This window comes from Corvus cornix, chromosome 13 (assembly GCF_000738735.6).
Source record: "Corvus cornix cornix isolate S_Up_H32 chromosome 13, ASM73873v5, whole genome shotgun sequence".
NCBI lineage: Eukaryota > Metazoa > Chordata > Aves > Passeriformes > Corvidae > Corvus > Corvus cornix.
Genome location: NC_046343.1, coordinates 11,477,818 through 11,495,161, shown reverse-complemented (window position 1 = coordinate 11,495,161; position 17,344 = coordinate 11,477,818). Strand labels below are relative to the sequence as shown.

General features: G+C 41.4%; 2 long non-coding RNA genes across 3 annotated transcripts; one reads left to right on the top strand and one right to left on the bottom strand.

The window, feature by feature from the left end:
* Positions 1-542: 542 nt before the first annotated feature.
* Positions 543-13,062, bottom strand: LOC109146421. The gene is made up of 3 exons (XR_002048407.3): positions 12,069-13,062; positions 1,631-1,906; positions 543-609 (listed from the first exon to the last, which is right to left on the bottom strand). It is a non-coding gene; the product is annotated as an uncharacterized LOC109146421 (long non-coding RNA).
* On the top strand, positions 599-4,079 carry LOC120410767. Of its 2 annotated transcripts, XR_005603088.1 has the most exons (4): positions 599-1,704; positions 2,004-2,036; positions 3,059-3,199; positions 3,802-4,079. It is a non-coding gene; the product is annotated as an uncharacterized LOC120410767 (long non-coding RNA). The 2 variants fall into 2 exon arrangements; XR_005603087.1 differs by lacking the exon at positions 599-1,704 and having other exon boundaries at positions 1,951-2,036.
* Positions 13,063-17,344: the final 4,282 nt, after the last annotated feature.

The following is a 17,344-nucleotide window of genomic DNA, read 5'->3' as shown; positions in this document are numbered from 1 at the left end:
TATTGGCACTGTTTCTGGTAAGAGTTTTCTATTTCACACACACCATTTTCCCACCAATATGAAATCTATTCTCTAAATATTGTGTGTGTTTATGCTGCTGTGGGATGGTTCAGTGGGAATGATTTCTTCGCTTGTGATGGTTCTCCTTTCACCAGCACAGTTACCAGCTTTTCAAAGTCTATAAATCTATGAATATGAGTGTGAGCATGAAAGGCTGAGGAGCAGAAGGGACAACCTCAGTCACTCTTTCCTGCAATGTTTATTATCATGTCATCCCTTCTAGAAATCTGTCAATCTGTTTGGAACATTAGGTAGAAGAACAAATAGCGGTTACACACTTTTATCTTTCCAGTCTAAACTACTATAAGAGCAGCCAGATGCTGATTTCTGTGGAGGAATGGAAGTATATCTTGTATTATTTCTACATGCTCTTCTAGGAGCCAGACATTTTCATCTGTGGATCTCTTGCGTTTCTTTGGCTGTGGCCTGACAACAGGATGTTCCATAAGTTTAGTGTTAAAGGCTTTATCAGGAGCTTTTTCAGTTAGGATCAAAAGATCCTTTCAAGATGGCTTTTTAAACTTGTAGTTATGCTTTTCTTGCAGAATTCTAGGACAAGAATATATAAACAGTATTTAAAAACTTATTTAAGCAGTATTTCCAACAAAAACAGATCTGCTCCTGAATTATGTGTTGAGAAACTGATAATTCAATGTGCACAAGGTCTTCTCTGCTTCTGGGCCTCTCAAGCAGGTAGCTATGGAAAACCAGATGACTCTTCTCACATCATTGAATGATTTGTCCAATTCTGCTGGAAAATTGTAACCTTTTAATGAGTGAGTGTTACCCTCTCATAAGCCCTTGCCAGTCATCTGAAAGCAGATTTCAGCCATTTATAAGCACTTTGGTTTTTTTCAGTAGATAGAGTTTTTCCACTTACGTTAAGGGACAAGGTTTTCACCTGATGCCAGGACAGCTAATTCCAGCCATTAATACTTGCCATGCTTTCACTGCTGGGCTGTCAATTAAACCCATGCCTTTTCCAGCCATGTGTTCTACGCTGTATTTCCCCAAACAGTGAGGGTGAGGGAGGAAGGGTAAAGAATCCAAACTGATTAAGTGGTGTTAGGGTCTGTGTTTGTCTAAGAAGGTGTATGTTGCAGATATTTTTTACTCAGCCTTGAACTGCAGTTCATGTTAGAAAATCCCACTGAACAAAGGATGTAAAAACTACACAGCTTTTCAGATCTCCATCTGATTATGTGATGCAAAAGTAAGAATAGGACCACACGAAGATCTGTATTACAGAAGGAATGCTCCTATTTCCTGTGATGAGTTTTTGATATCATGTAAGAAAATGACATCTCTTATCCACAAAGGTATTTTCCCCTTACTTGATGTCAGAAAGAAGGAAACCCCCAACCTGTCCCCAATGAGGCATCCCACAGTGCCTATGATAACTCCCACTATGGTCTTGTGCCTTTTCCTATATGAGAAAACTTTCCCTTTCATCTAATATTCAAGGTGTATGTGGGTATATATAGGCAGCGTATGGTGCATAAATCAAACACAGCTTTCCTTGAACCCAAAATGCTGTTGCTCTGTATCTTCTTGGTGAGTTGCTGCTTACCTGGCTCAATGGGAGGTGCAATAGAAGAATTTCAAGCAAACCTCAAGGCTCTAGTGGCTCTAGCAAACAAAGAGGTGGGTCGTTATCTCTTTTTCTTCATTTCCTACAGTTCTTTTGATGGAAATAGAAAATGAAGTCCGGGCTAGTTTCAGCTCTAGTTGGCATGTCCTGTGTTTTGTTTGTTAAAGTTGAGATGCTCGAGGCACTGCGTGTCAAGCTTTCCTCAGAAGCTGGTGCGGTAGTTGTTTCCCCAAAGGAAGTTCAGAAATAGAAAACCTGATGAAGATGATACGTAGTTAGAGATGTTTAACAATGTGGCAGTCACTTAGAGGAGAAATACTTTCTAACAGTATATTCTTTTTAAAAATTTTAGATCTTTCTTCCAGTACCCAAGGGGAAATTTCAGGTAAGGCTTTCAAACTTCTTTATTCTGCTGTTGTTAATTATTTGAAAAATGATGGTGCTTTGTAGCAGATCTTGAGGGAAAGAGACTACTAAAAAAGACTGAATCTCACTAAAAAGGAATACATATGCTAATGGTTCATGGGCATTTCTGTCAAATTCAGTGAACTTACTTGTTTGGAAAGCTATGAAAATAAATAACCAATTCTGTGGCCATGGTCTCTGGGAATTGGTTATACTCCTACTGAAGGCAGTCTCAGGAGTTCTTGCAGAGAGATAACTACTGAAGCTGTTCTCAACATTACTGCGTGAAGTGCAGACCCTGAACATCACCTGCTGTCATTTAGAACCAAAGGTGGTAAATGGGGTTAGTACTTGAAGCACTAAAATGTTCTCACTTTTTGGCAAACAAACAAGTTGAGTGTTATAAAGCACCATAAAGTTTGTGTCTGAAGGAAGCTATTTGTTGGCACAAGAAGTTATTGCCCACAACCCTGTTGATCAGTGGTTTCAGTTTGTGGTCTGCAGATTTCTCAAGTTCTGTGAACTGAAAAAGGTTCATGAAAAATAATTAAGAACAGCCAGCCTGTTGTTTTAGAGGAAAAATGTTTAGAGCTTGCAGCTTTAAAGAAGGTTAAGATGTAGACAGAGGGGTACAGTGCTTCTGTCGTGTGTGGGAGATACAGCTGGGAGAGGGATTTGGCAGATCTAACATCCTCGGGCTAGTCAGTATGGTTTTGATAAAACTGCAACCCCAATGGATTTTAGTCTGCTTTTACAATTCTTTTCTCTATTTTCCTTTATAACAATTTAAAAAATGTGTTTCTTTTCTCTCCTGCTGTAGATTTTTAATCAAACCCCAGAAAACATAGGAAAGTACCTCTTTCTGTGTTTGTACAGAAATAGAGTAGACAATAGGTAATTTCTGTTTCTGCTATGCATGCAAATACTTATTGAATTTACTGAAAGATAAAAGTCAACTAATTTGGCAGAATATAATTTTGCTGTTACTTGATTTTTTTTTAGTGCAGTCATGTTCCCTGTCAACTTGAAAGAACCATAGAAGGGCTGAAACTTTCCTTTAAGAGTAATCCAGCAGGAGCCCATATTTCTCTGATGGAGAAAAACATGGATCACATAACATCAACTTTAAAGAAAACACATACAGTAAGTTTCTCATGAATTATTTTTAGTCATAGAATCATGGAATGGTTTGGGTTGGAAGGGACCTTAAAGCTCATCTAGTTCTAAGTCCCCTGGCTGAATTAGGGACACCCTAGGTAAAAATATGAAATTATGTTATTGTACCACTCACTTTTTTTCAAAACATGAAATTAATCATCTCAGCATCCTGGCCGAGTAAAGTCAACAGCAAAATTTTGATGCCATCTCTGCATAGCCTTAGTTTCACAGTGTTGAGCATTACGGCTGCTGCTCAGCAGTGGTTTTACAGGAAATACCTGAATTCACAGAGTCTGGATGGGAGTTAGAGTTTCCTAAAAGATGCATCACCTGTAGGCAAATTCTGGAATTGTCATTATCCAGGACACTAATAAGAAAAGGCCCTAAGGCACACCTCAGTAAGCAAAGTCAACCAGGAAGAAGTATTCCTAATACTCAAATGTCTTCTCTCTGTTCATTCGTGCAGATCTGTCTTTCCTTCTGATTAAACATCCCCTTGAACAACCACCGACAGCTTCTCAGCAATATGTTCTTCTTATTTCCTCCATTATTTTGACTATTACCTGTTGCTATTATCATTATTGCAGCAACCTGAGAACACCAGATCCTGTCCAATGAGAGACCTGCCCCAACAGACAGCCCTGAAGCACTTCATGAGTTACTTCCAGAAGGTGCACGAGAACTGCTGGGAGTCCTGATGACAGGTGTTGGCACCCCAAATACTTGGAGATAACTAGACCCAACACTAGAGTTGGTTCTGATGGAAGACAGAGCACCAGGAAGAGACACCACAATGTTAACATGAATGTTTCATGTATGAATTATCAGATATTTATGCCTTATTGCAAGTATTAATGTATTTATTTAATTTATAGAGACCTTTTATATTTGTGCACAGTCCTAGTATTCAAAGTGATAATGAGTAAAAGAACTTAAAAGTATTAATTATATTGTGGAGGTTATGCACTATAATAACTAGAGTATAAGTCAAGGCTATATAAGTGAAATAAAAAAATATACAGATTAAGCATCAGATCCATTGATGTGCTCTTCTGCAGGCACTTACAAAATTGTCGAATACTTATCATCTGAAAGCAGGAATAAAAAGGAGAGAAGGCTGTCTTTTCAATATGTGCATAATTAAGTTTGAGAACAATTGTTTCCCTGTAATTCTACAACATAATTGCAGTACAGTATACCTGCATGATACACACTCTTTATTTAATTAATATATTCAGTGTGCGAGCAGATCATATTTATTTTAATATTACTCCAAATTTATTTTCAACCCATGGTATCTTCAAATTTTGTAGTAGAGTCAGGAATTAGTGTTGTTGGCTCAGTGACAAGCCAAAACAAAACCCTGAGCAGGTCTCTGGGTTATTGCCATAGAAATATAATGATAATTATCAAACAGAAACAGTGGTGGTAGCAAAGGTTGTCTAATTTAGGCTGGATTTATTTGTTTGGTTTTTCTTCTCAGATTGCCTAAAGCTGTATTTTTTATGAAGTGAAGAATGGGTTTACGAGTCACTTTTCCTAAATAAAAATATGACATTTTTCTAGAACTTGAAGTGTCAGAGGAAAACAACACTCTTGCTAGTGTATGGAAACATACCCTGAATTCCAAATGAAATGCAGTGGCTTCATTTAGCTGGCTTTTGGGGCATGAAGCAGTTTGAGGACCTGCCCAGATAGACATTGTGTAACTTTTAAGTGAAAAATACTTGGCATAGATGTATTTTTGGGAAGTCATAGCCCATCTCTACTGAAATAAACAATAGGATTAAGTAATTGAGTTATGTCCAAGGAACCATCCGGTTTGTGATGACTGTAGCAGATAGACAAGATTTTACAAGAAATGAAAGGGTGCACAGCAAAGAGATTCCCATCTTGGTGACAGAAAAGCGAGGATAAATCCAGACACTGGTATTAGCAGTGTGACAGTGGCTAATCCAGTCAGTCTTAAAACTAATAAATCTTATCCAGAGCAAGCAAAGAGAGCAGTAAAGAGGAAACCTGGAGAACGCTGTCTCACAAGGCCATGCCCACGCTGTTAGTCACTGCCGGAGGTTTAGCAAGAGTAAAACAATGACCTTTGAATGAGCAAACATGAGACGGCACCTCTCCAAACACGACCCTTCTGACACAGCTCCCAAGGAATCAAAAATGCATCCAGAGAAACAAAATAAGCCAGGAAACCTGTCTCACACAGAGGAGATATTTAAGTACATAAACATCAGCTCTCACAAGTAACTGTAAATGATGCACAGCTGCTAAAATTGAGGCAAGGCTAGGAAGCATCACTTTTTTCTAGTATTTTATGTTTCACTCCAGCTTTCTGCATAAAACTGAAAAGTAGGAGCAAAGGCAGCATTTTATCACAAAATTTGCAGAAACTCTATAATCTTAATCAAAACAAACCCCTTTCAACCAACCATTGCTGAGTGATTGTAATATTAACGCAGGTCATGCTAAGAACTCACCTTTCCTTCCAAAACATGCTAAAAGCTGCTATAAGTGTAAACTATAATGTGCTGTACCTGCTCTGGGGACAATACTGCTCACCCACACCAAGCTAAACCTCACAAGACAAGCACAGACAAATGCTACTAAGTGCTGAAATGACCAGACTGGAGCTTAATTAACTCATTAAGCAGAAGACATCTCTAATTACAATTATGCAACTTTGCATAAGCTCAGCTCATACCTAAAGTGCATGTTTTCACTATTCCATCTCATTACCTTATAGTGGGTCCATCTGCACAGCAAAATCTCTTTTCTTTCTATTTTGTTCTTCTGGAAGTGTTTTACTTCCTGCATTAGCAGAGGTTAACAGAGTTTGGAGCACATGTAGTTCTTGTTTTATGCTCTGTGCTCTTCAGGAATAGCAGTGCTAGGATTATAAGAGAATTTAGAATCCTCGGGAACATTCTAAAATAGCCTGAGTGGCAGAAATGGATTTTTAGTGTGCTGCCAACATGGTGCATTATCCATTTACCACACTGTCAACCTATTGACAAGTCATTTCAAAAGAGAAAAGAAAGGTGCTCTTTCAAACCAGTTATCCAGGCACATGAAAAAGGTTTTTAGGAACCCTGGCAGGGAAAGGCTGCACACAAAAAAGCAGAGGAAGTTGCAAGACTGGCTGTACAACTTTAAAATTCACATGCAATATACACAATGCTGTTTACCCTGTGAGTGAAGAGGAAAAGCCTTTTAAGACTTTCATTTTCAGGATGTATAGACAAAAAACCCACCCAAACTGAGGCAGAGCCTGCTCTCAGGAAGGTCTTGCTGAGTGCAGGGGACACTTGGCACTAAGGCAGGCTCCTGCTGCAGGGTGTGATGCTGTGGGAACTGAAACCCAGTGCATCGCTGCCACCATAAAAATCAGAAAACAAAGAAACTAAACATTAGGGACAAATATACTGAGTGGTTTAGGCTGAAAAAATCATAATCACAGGTTTCTGAGCTCCTACAAGTGTCATTTCCTGGTGAGGGAAGCAAAAGGATTTTAGAAAACAGAAGAGATGCTAAAGCTGCCGAAGGAAGTCCTGAGATCCGAAGTGATAAGCATCCCACTACTGTTCCTTTGCCTTGGCACTTCAGGGAGGTACATGACAGTGGATTAGGGTCTTTTTAAAACATTTCACTATTCTGGCTACCATTCCACTGGCATTTCCCATGGTGCTTAAAAGCTTTCTAATACAGCCTGGGCCAGCTAGCAATTGTGCCTTTGCTCCAGCCCAGGGCAGAGAGTGAGCAGCAGATGACATCCACATTTTGTCTGAGTCTTGAGCAACAGTTCCCTCCTTTGTCTTTTGTCTTCTGCCTTTATTTTTCTCTATAGGAAGCATCCCATTTTGTGCAACAGCTCAGTCAAGCTGGTCTTAGAGTGGGATCTGACAGAGTCCCACAGATGGCAGTGTCCAGTGGTAAAAGGGACCTGTGAAAAAATGGCCAGATATTGCACATATTGTTTCCAGAAAGCAGTCACTCCCACGGACTGCCACAGAACTGTAAATAAAATTCCTCCCAACAGCCTGTTTCCCAGGAAAAGGTTTTATTTCATGTAATTTAGATCAAAACCAGTCTTCACTAAATTTCACAATTTCCCTGGCTTGGAACTGGCCTTTGAAGAATCACCAGGGCAGTTTTGGGGCAGAGATGCTCCAGGAGCAGCACTATGGAGCAGCACTACTTTGGGATGCAAGAACAAAGTACAGGCATTTATCTTTGCTGTCCATTGTAGGAAGCAGGAATTCTGCTCATTGGTAAGAGCATCCAGACATACACATGTACCTTGCTGTACCAGCCACCCTCACAAAGGGCACCTACTGCTGCAAGGCAGCAAAAGCTAAAGAATAATTTGTTAAATGTGGTGAATATGACTCCCTCCTAGTGACCTGCTTTTTGCACTCACCACACTCCTCTCCATTACTGTCTGTTACAAGTGAGAGTATCACTAAAGTTTAAAACAGTTTCTACAACTCCAGGAGACTGGATGAGTTTGAGGATCAGAAAATTTGTTTGGGATAAGAGAAAACTCCATTTCAAATGGATTGCTTTAAGCTAAGTTCCCAGCACAAAATATTGAAACATAACCATGTGGGAAAGGAGAGCATCTCTCCTGGAGTTGTTCCCTGGTTTCCAGAAATTTCCATTTTCTTGAGTCTGGCAGGCTAGGGTGGCACAAGATACTGCACCATAGCAGTGCTGCATTTTCTACTCACACCAGTAAAGAAACCTTATCTGACCATTGTAACTTCACGTGTATCTACATGAAAGAGCAAAACCAGCTCCTACAAAGAGTTGCAACTCAGTTTTTACGAAGCATTCACTGAGTCCATCAACTTAGTGCAGGCATAAACCTGCAGGAACCATCACAATTTCTTGACACAAAGAAGCCCTTGCCAGGGATGATCCCAGCTGGCATCAGCAGCACCTTGCACTTGCCTTTAGGAAAACTTTGTTTTCACACTCAGCATCATCTGATTGTTTTCTTAAATAATATTCCTAAAGTGGCTCAAATATGAACACTTATCACACCCTGACTCCCACTGAAATGCCTTTTTCATTAGTATCAAAAGTCATGAATTGACTGATAAGATTATTTATTCACTTCCACCCTCCTGATCATTCCAAATTGAAATAGAGACACTTTGGATAAATCCAGCAGTGTGGATTTCCACTTGCTGTCTGATACTCCAGTCTCCAGAGTTTCTTCTGAAATATTTTCTTTGCTTATTCTTATTCCTATTCCTACCAATTCTATTAGTGTTTGTGTGCCCTCACTCTGCTCATGCTCCCAGATCAGACAAATTCCAGAACTATAGGTACCAGAGATGTACACTATTGAGGTCAGGACCCATTGCTTACATTGCCCTATTTTTTTCTTACATCCTCCTTCAGCTTCTTAACCCTGCATTCATGTTAAAAACAAAACCCCAAACCATCTGTACAAAAATGAACCTGTCAGAAGATGGGACTATGATTTGTGTAGGGGCACTGAACCAGCTTAGAGAGAAAAACAGGCACTTGAGCAGTTCTGTTACCTCAAGCAAAATAGGGGAAAAAGTGAAGGAAAAGAGGAAAAGGAAAAACCCCTGCCTTGAAAAGTACAGTGATTTTGGAATATGTCACAAGAAGGGAGAGTGGTAAAACAGCAAGCAGTGAAGGACCAATCTTGTTCCTTTGGAGCTGGGAAAAGCTGAAAGACCAGCTCATGCTACTGCTATATTTAACAAAAATACCCACGAATTCTTCGGAACAGGGAATTATCTCCTACAGACTAAGTTTATCAAGGGAAAAAGAACAGTCATACAGGTCGTACAAAGTTCTGGGACAGTGCTGGGATTCTGCAGAAGTGTCTGCAAATACCAAATGCAAGAGAGGGAGGAAAAGAAAAAGCCTGAGACAAAATCTGTTGGTGGTTATGCCGGCCAGGAATGGAATTGGAGACAGATGTGCTCTCTGCGCTAAGCAGCCCTGGTGCAGGGAGGTCTGAGGTGGGGGGACACAGCAGTGTCCAGCAGCCCCATGGGCAATCCTTTGCAGTGGGGATGGGAAACACCATGCTACAGTAGATGGGCCAACTGTCGGCCAAGGAAAAGGTGAAAAAAGTGGGGTTTTCCAACAAACCTTGAGTTAAAACTGAGTTGCCTGCAGAGATCTCTAACGGTGGGGTCGAACCTCAGCCTGGCTGGCAGGTGCAGCCCAGGTACCAGCCAAAGGGGAGAGGAGGCTTTGCCTGAAAACCCAGTGTGAGTTTGAAGGAGACCAAAGGAAGGGAGCTGTGGAACACCAAAAACACAATGAGCCAAGAGTGGGGCTTAATCTTTTCAGTTTTATGGCTTACAAATTCAGCCCAAGGGCAACTGGTTGTGCCAGGCAGATTCTTTGCCTTTGCATCTCCCAGAGATGCACTTATGCAGAGTCCACAGAATCACAGAGTTCTTTGAAATTGAAGGAGTCTTAAAGACCATCTAGTTCCAAACCCCATGCCATGAGCAGGGGCACCTTCCACTAGACCAGCTTGCTCAGACCCCCACCCAACCTTGGTCTTGCACGTACAGGAATGAGGCTTTTCCAGATAACCTGTGCCAGTGTTTTACCTCCTTATTGTAAAAAGTTTCTTCCTTATTACTTGCCACATTCCTACAAGAATATGATCCTCAGAGCTGTGTGATGAGAAAGTTCTACAGATAAGTGTGAAGTGTGGAAAAAACCCTCATCTTTTAGAGATGACAAACGGATACAGCAAAGCAGGCAGCAGCCAGCTTTCAGGTTAGCTTGAGCTAAGCCACATAACCACTACTGACTTTTGACTTCCCCAATTCAAACTATTGAGATCTTGAGGTGCTTACTCTGAAATGCTGTGACATCAGACCCCATGAGCGAAGCCAGTGGATCTGCTCCTGCCTGGCAGACATGGGGCTGCACTGCAGCCACCACCGATGCGGCCTTCAGTTCTGTAAAATAACATCATACTTTTTAAACGGAAGTAAAAAAGGAATTTTTCCAGCTTCCGGGAAAGAGGAAAACACAAGTCACTGGCTGATTTGGCCAGGTAAGACACCACAATGCCTTCAATGAATGAAGACCTTAGACTGGATGCTTGCAAACCCTTGCCAGCTCCTGTCCAGAGAATGGGCCAGTAAGGGACCACTATCCTGACACAAAATCAACTCTGGGGCACCAATTGTGCCCATGGGGTCTGGGCTGATGCACTCAAGACACCCTGCTTCCCTTCTTCCCACCCAAAAAGGGCCACTTTGCTGTGCCTATCCCCAGTGCCACCCTGATGCTCCAGGGCAGTGGCTTCTCCTGCTGTAAATTAATTAACTCTTACAGAATGCCTGTATTTTGTCAAAATTTTGCCATAAATATTGCACAAGTGCTGTAATTTTTCCTTTCTAGGAAATGGGCCACATATTTTCTATGGGTTTCTGTTGGTGTTTTTTTCTTATACCAGTCTTTTTCCTATTGTCTAGCAGATGATCACACTCTGTGAACAAAGAAGCTTTGATTTCTAGAGCAGTGCTGTGCAGATGGCAACTGCTTGGTCATGCTTTGGGTCATTCTATGCTTTACTAATTTTCAAGTTGAAAAGCCACTCCTTTTATATTTACTACCTACTTTCCATGGAAAAGCTGATTGGGTAAGGAGGCTGGCCCAAGGTTAAACACCAAATTTACTGGAACCTTTCTCTTCCAGAAAGTCTCAAAGAATGGCTTTTTTTTTTTTTTTTTAACCAGTTTTAAAATTCAACCTAAACAGTTATTTCCTTGTAGAGACCATAAAATGGTAGAGGACTGGTCCAGAACCACTTACAGGTTCTCTGAGCACATCAGGAGGATGAAGACCCATCTCTACCTTCTCTTGCTGGCTGCAGGCATCTCTGCTGCTCCCCAGATGAGCAGCATGGCTGAATTACTGACACTACTACAGCAAATGTGTGAGGTGATGACAAAGGACATTCAGGTAAATTCAATTTCCATTTTTCTAATGTAAAATTTAATATACTGAATCTTCTTGTTCTTGAATATTTAAATTTTTTTGAAAGTAAAACAATCTATGTTTTTATCTATTATATTTTTATCAGCGTTAGTGAAGAAGATATTTGAAAGGCTGAATTAATGTGTTATTTTTCAGAATCTGAGGATTGAAACTCCCAACAATATAGATGTAAGTAAAAGATTTTTAAATAAAAGTAACTTTTTTGGTTAATTTCTTCACTAGAAATGGAGGTAGTTCTTAAATTGTTGTCTTCTAAAATATTCTATTTGTATTTAAGAGCAAACAATTACTTTAAGTGTAGCTATATATAAGATATAAAATTAATTATAAAATATAAAGTGTCATTAGATATAAAACATTATTAAAACCAATCAAATGATGGGTCAAAAAAGATACTGTAATATAAAAGGACAGCAACTATACTTGTTCTATGTTTTTGTAAATCTCCTGCAGAACACACACACAGAATGATTTTCTGAATAAGTTTTTTGAATGAGATACAGCTAAAAAGGAAAGAACACATTCATTCACACTTCCTGCTTGTATGTCTGAAAAATCCTTCTGTTTAGTCTACTTCATTAAGTCCACTTCTAGAAATGGCTTTTTATACCCTTACCATAAATTAGGGAATTAAATAGTTGTATTACCTCATCTTCTCTTAAGGATGGTGTTAATGCCCACTGAACAGGACACTGTGACCGGGTGTCCATGAACAGGGTCTGTCTTAAAGATCAAACTCCCCTTTATGGATTTCCCACCTTCTTTTGCATCTCCAATAAATTTCTCCTTTCCCCTCTCAGATTTTCTTTCTCAGATAACTTTAAATGACTACCTTATCATGCAGACACCGTTAATGAGGCTTTTTCCTTTGCTGTGCATCTACTAGAATCTTGGTTTCCACAGTCCACAGTCCACAGTCCAGCACAGAACTCTTCTGCTAATAGTGTGTCCAGTTGGCTATTTGTGGGAATGTAATCTAAGTCATTGATTTATTGAAGGAGCAGAATAATTCCCATTTTTGCCCTAAACTAGTTATGGGAGGGTAGGGGTTTCCATCCCATTCCATCCCAATCCAGCCCATTCCTTGCAAATTAGATGTAAAGTTTCCAGATCTCTGGATCCTGTCTGGAGGAGCTCTCTTCCTAGGCTGGGGCTTGGGCTGACTTTAGCTCTGAGGTTCTGATCCAGAATCAGCAGTTCCCAATGGTAGCAGCTCACTTACCCCTTCCCTGATGGGGTTCCTGGTGGTGCTGCCACAACCCACTGTGTCAGTGCCCAGCTCTCCTTCGGGGGCAAGAGCTGCTTCCCTCTCACCTGTTCTTTGGGTCCAGAGGTGACAGAGTCTTCCTCGGTGTCTCTGTGCTTGCTGTTTGTCAGTGGCAGAAGCATGCAGCTTCCAAGGCAAGGGTGTGGGGAAAATGGTCTCATTCATCGTGCAGCATCCAGGAACAATTAACAGGAGACACACGTTCATCAAGAACATCATGGGTGCAATTCTGACCTTCAGCAGCTGCCTGCATTTCCTCCAATCTTCAATGATTAGGCTTTTCTTCATTTTTCATCACTTTCTTCTCCCATAACACTTAAATCTGTTCCTGATGCTGATGGTCTTGTCCTCTCCTTCCCTTCTTTGTGAGTTTAGCTGATCTCTTTCAAAACAATCCCACCCTGGATAGTGTTACCATCATCACTCTTTGCTTGGCTTCCATCCCACATCCCTTCTCCCCCTTCTGGTGGCCTTGTCCAGACCACAAGGTCTCGGAGAGCAAAGCCAGTGACTGCTTTGTGGCAGAGGACCAGCATGGCCACCCTTAGGACCGGACAAGGGCTGGGAAATGAGAGGGTGACCGCTGTCCCCATCTCTCCTGGAACACAGGTGTCAGATGTCACATGGGTTAATGTTTGGACTAGCTTCAAGTTCATCTGTTTTCTTTCTCTTTTGTTGAAGAGACAGGAGCAGATGTGAGAAATCAAACTGGTCTTCACATGGCTGCAGAAGAGGCAGGGCTGAGTCTCTAGACAATGACATATTTCATCTGGACATTACAAGGCACGCCAGCAGATACTGTCCTTTGCCAGGTTTCTGTCTGCAGAGTAAATATATGTGTACAGCAGATAAGCACACTCGCCTAAGTTTTTTGCAAACTCAAGCCCAAAAGTCAATAAGAATGAATTTGCCACCCAGGCAGCTAGGCAAAACTCACAATGTTTTTTAATAAGCTCATTATAGCTTGTGGTTATGAATTCTTGTATCTCAATTTTTCTATTTCTTCCATCTTAGGATGTGAATTGTATCAGTACAATCTTTGAAGGAACAGAACAGCTGAAAAATAATCCAGCTATAAAAAAATTCAGTGGCTTTTTCCAAAAATTTGAAAGACTGAGGCAATGGCTCATGCCAAGCCTGGAAAAAGAGGTAGGAATTTATTCGCTGTCTACCAGAGATCATGCAGCAGAGATGTAACAAGATCTATAATTTACAAATGAGTCTTTACATCTACAAAAGAGAGTAATTTCTGTTTTTAGTACATGGAAGAATAAATCCTGGTGTTATTTCATGTTTATATCCTTCCCTTGGTCTAATAATCAGCTTGATCCACCTCTAAAATAAGGATTCACATGTATGATTAGCAAATTAAAGAAAATTTGGATCATTTATAAAATTATTTTGAGATTAAAAAGCTCTAAATAATGATGAAATATTAAGCAATTTCATTTTCTTGACTTATTTTTCAGGGGAAATGTGATGCAGAAAGAAGAAGCACAACAATATTTATAAAAAAGCTGATGACATTCATCCAGAAAGTATTAAAAAACACAAGAGTGGAGAGTTAGAAGTTTCTAAAATTGCTGTAAATTTATATCAGCGGTAAAAGCTTTCCTTGTTTAAGAAGTGTTCCTCCTTTGTGTTAAAATCTGGCAGGACACACCTTCAGTTTCAGTGGTACTGTGCTGGTTCGTGTTTGTCATCTCAAAGTATTTGGTGGCAAAATGGTGTCTGTATTTTGAGACAAAAATTTAAATGCTTGATAAACCAAATCATGCAGGGGATTACAGAAGGACCTGACTAGGCACCAAATTTCTGTGTTTCTCATGAAGAGTTAATTTCTGAGTTACAGGGAAACAGAATAGGGGTGGGTGTGAGCAGAAGCAGCTGGCTCACAGCACACATCTCATCCGACCATTGACCATCACCTGGCTCCAGGTCTTGCTGTGCCATCAACACCGAGTGACAGATGATACAGGATGTGAATATATCCCCTTTGCCTTTCTTTGAAACCAGGCTGGGCCAGTGCAGGGGGGGACAGCAATATGGGTTGGGGATCTTTTAACTTTGAAGGTTTAAGGTCAGATTTCTACTGGAAAGTTTTACTGCTCTCACACAACCACCTTATTCCACAAGCATTGAGAAACACATCCTGGGATTTTACTCTACCTGCAGCTTTGGTAGATCAGTGTAAATTTGACAATTAAAGATTTGTAAGGATCGGAACATATAGCACTTAGAGAATTAATGGGCTTTTTATAATGTTAATGGGTAGGGATGTTTAGATCAGTACAAATTTATTTCTATTGTGTCAATTGAATTGTGTTATATTTTATAGACATAAGTGTTTTGGAGAAAATATTTATTCTGTATTTTAACTACTTTTAATAAAGTAATTGTTTGTCTCTGCCTTTGTCCCTCCCCCCTCCTTCCCCCCCCCAGTTTCTTTCAAGCTATTCCCACACTTCAGGAAATCTAGTCAGGGGAATTAGATCCTTGAGATGAGTGAGCAAATGTATTGCTGGAAGCTATTTCTAATGATGCATGAATTAAAAACCAGAGAGTCCATTAAGGTACCCACCTCTGTAACAGAGCTGAGCTCACACATTCTCTCTAGCTCCCTGGATGATGTTTGCATTTTTTTTTTCTATAAATATCCCATCATAAGTTTATTTCTTAAAAAAAAAAAATATATATATATATAGGAGAAAGAAATGAGAACAAAATTGAGAAAAGATTTTTAGTCAGAGAGAGAGGTGGGTTCCTCCAGTGTCTTTCTGGTCATAGGAGAAGCTTCTTCCAAAACCTACCAATTCTGCCATGGTGAAAAAAGAAGCTGAGCAGTAGAGCAAGGCACTTGTCACAGTCTTGCCAAGAGTTTGGTTTAATGCGCTCCAAACTCTTGAGTCAGACATGTCCTGATACAACGTCAGCGTCCCTGCTCCTTTTTCAGGGGCATCCTCGGGAACACTGGGGGAAGGACAGGTGAGAATCCTGTGATGGCAGAACAAATATGCAGAAACAAAACATTTTCTTGCCACATCAATGCTGATTTTCCCAGTGTTTTCTAGTGTTATCCAACTTCTATGAAGGAAAAGTACAGTCTTTCACAGTATTGCTCCATAAGATGGGCCAAGCAGGAACAATTGCTGGTGAAACAAGGGTTAATCAGCAAAATTATTACTTATAAGTTGTTTGTGCAGACGTTGATTTGTCAGACGCTTTACTCTGCTGCAGCTCAATCCCCAAAGCAGAGAAGCCTTCGCACAGGAGTAGGAGGAGGCGGTGGGCGGCTGACGGCAGGTGGCAACAGGAGATCAGAAATGCTCGATGCATCTCCCGGGAGAGCTTTTGGGCAGGGGAAATCCTGGACAGGGCTTTCCTTCCTTCTGGTACGCAGAGCTCCTTCGTTCGATTTAAGTCCCCTATTTCGCAGTGATTACGATTCCTGAGCTGAGCCCAAGTCCCGTTCGTGCTCAGCACATCCCTACAGCAATCCCTGTCCTCCCAGTGCCACCCAGAGGAAGGCAATCCCTGTGGGACACAATCCGCCGGGCTCACCCTTTGCCTCGGGTTTCACTGGAGCAGGAAGGAGGTGACAGTCCAAAAGTCCTTGCCTAAAGAACAAGGCGACATCAGCAGAGCGGTATAACCCCAGGTGCAGGCACATACAAGGTAAATCCAGGCAGGCGAGTACTCACGGGGGAGTTCCCTGGACAGGTTTCCCTGGATTCAGTGAGTGCACTTTCAGAGGGGCCAAACGGTGGAGAAAAAAGGAATGGGTTTATTTGGCTCCAGCTATAGCGAGCCGTGGAAAACACCCAGGAATGGTGAGGAGAAACAAGTGTGCAAAGCCTGAACAGGGCATGATGAAACTACCCACGAGAAGAAAATGAACCACGCTGCTGGCACGAGTCAGCAGGATGAACTCAGGGTCAGCAAAAAAAGGGAACTTTTGAACTCTAAAGATGCTGGGAGCTCTGTCTAGGTCTCTGTACCCCCAAATCACTGCAGACACCTGCCCTCCGACCCACCTGGATCCTGCTTCAGGGGGAAACTGCTCCAGCTGCACTTCAATATTAACTATGACTTTATATAGAAAGTTCAAAAGAATTATCTTTTCTATCATGCCCAGGGAAAAAAAAAAATCATATAGATAGTACAAATATGTGCTGAATTATGTGTAATTATTTATTGTATTTTACGTGTAATATATATTATATATAGTATATGCTAACATTCCGGGGGATTCTAGACTATATATATTTTAAATATAATATAAAATTAATATCATATATATTAAATAATTGATATATAATATTTTATGTCATTTTTCTATTTTATATATGAATCATTTTTTCTAGCATGCCCAGGGAAAACAGCATACCCTTAATGTGAAACAACACTCTAACTTCAATTAACCTTTAATACTTCCTTTTCACACTTTAATTGACCCGGCGAGCAGCATTACTCATCCCAGAAAGCAATTCTGGTTTCCTTCTCTGGGCTCGGCCAGGGGTCACCGGATCGAGCGGGTGCCGGAGCCCCCTCGGGGCGTCAGGGCAGCAGCTCCCCGCTGCCCCGGGGGAGTTTTCCCGGCCCGGCCGGGGATTCCCTGCGGGCCGGCCGGCATTCCCGGCCAGCCCCGCCTGTGACCCACGCCCCGGCCCCGGCCCCGGCCCACCAGCGCCCTCCCGCGGCCGCGCCCCGCAGCGCCGATTCCCGGAAGCCGCTCCCGCCGCCGCTGCTCCCGCAGGAAACCGAAACTGGGCACGACGGGACGAGGGGGAGGGGAATGGGATGGCAGGGGAGGAGGAGAGCGAGAATGACTAGGGGCTGGG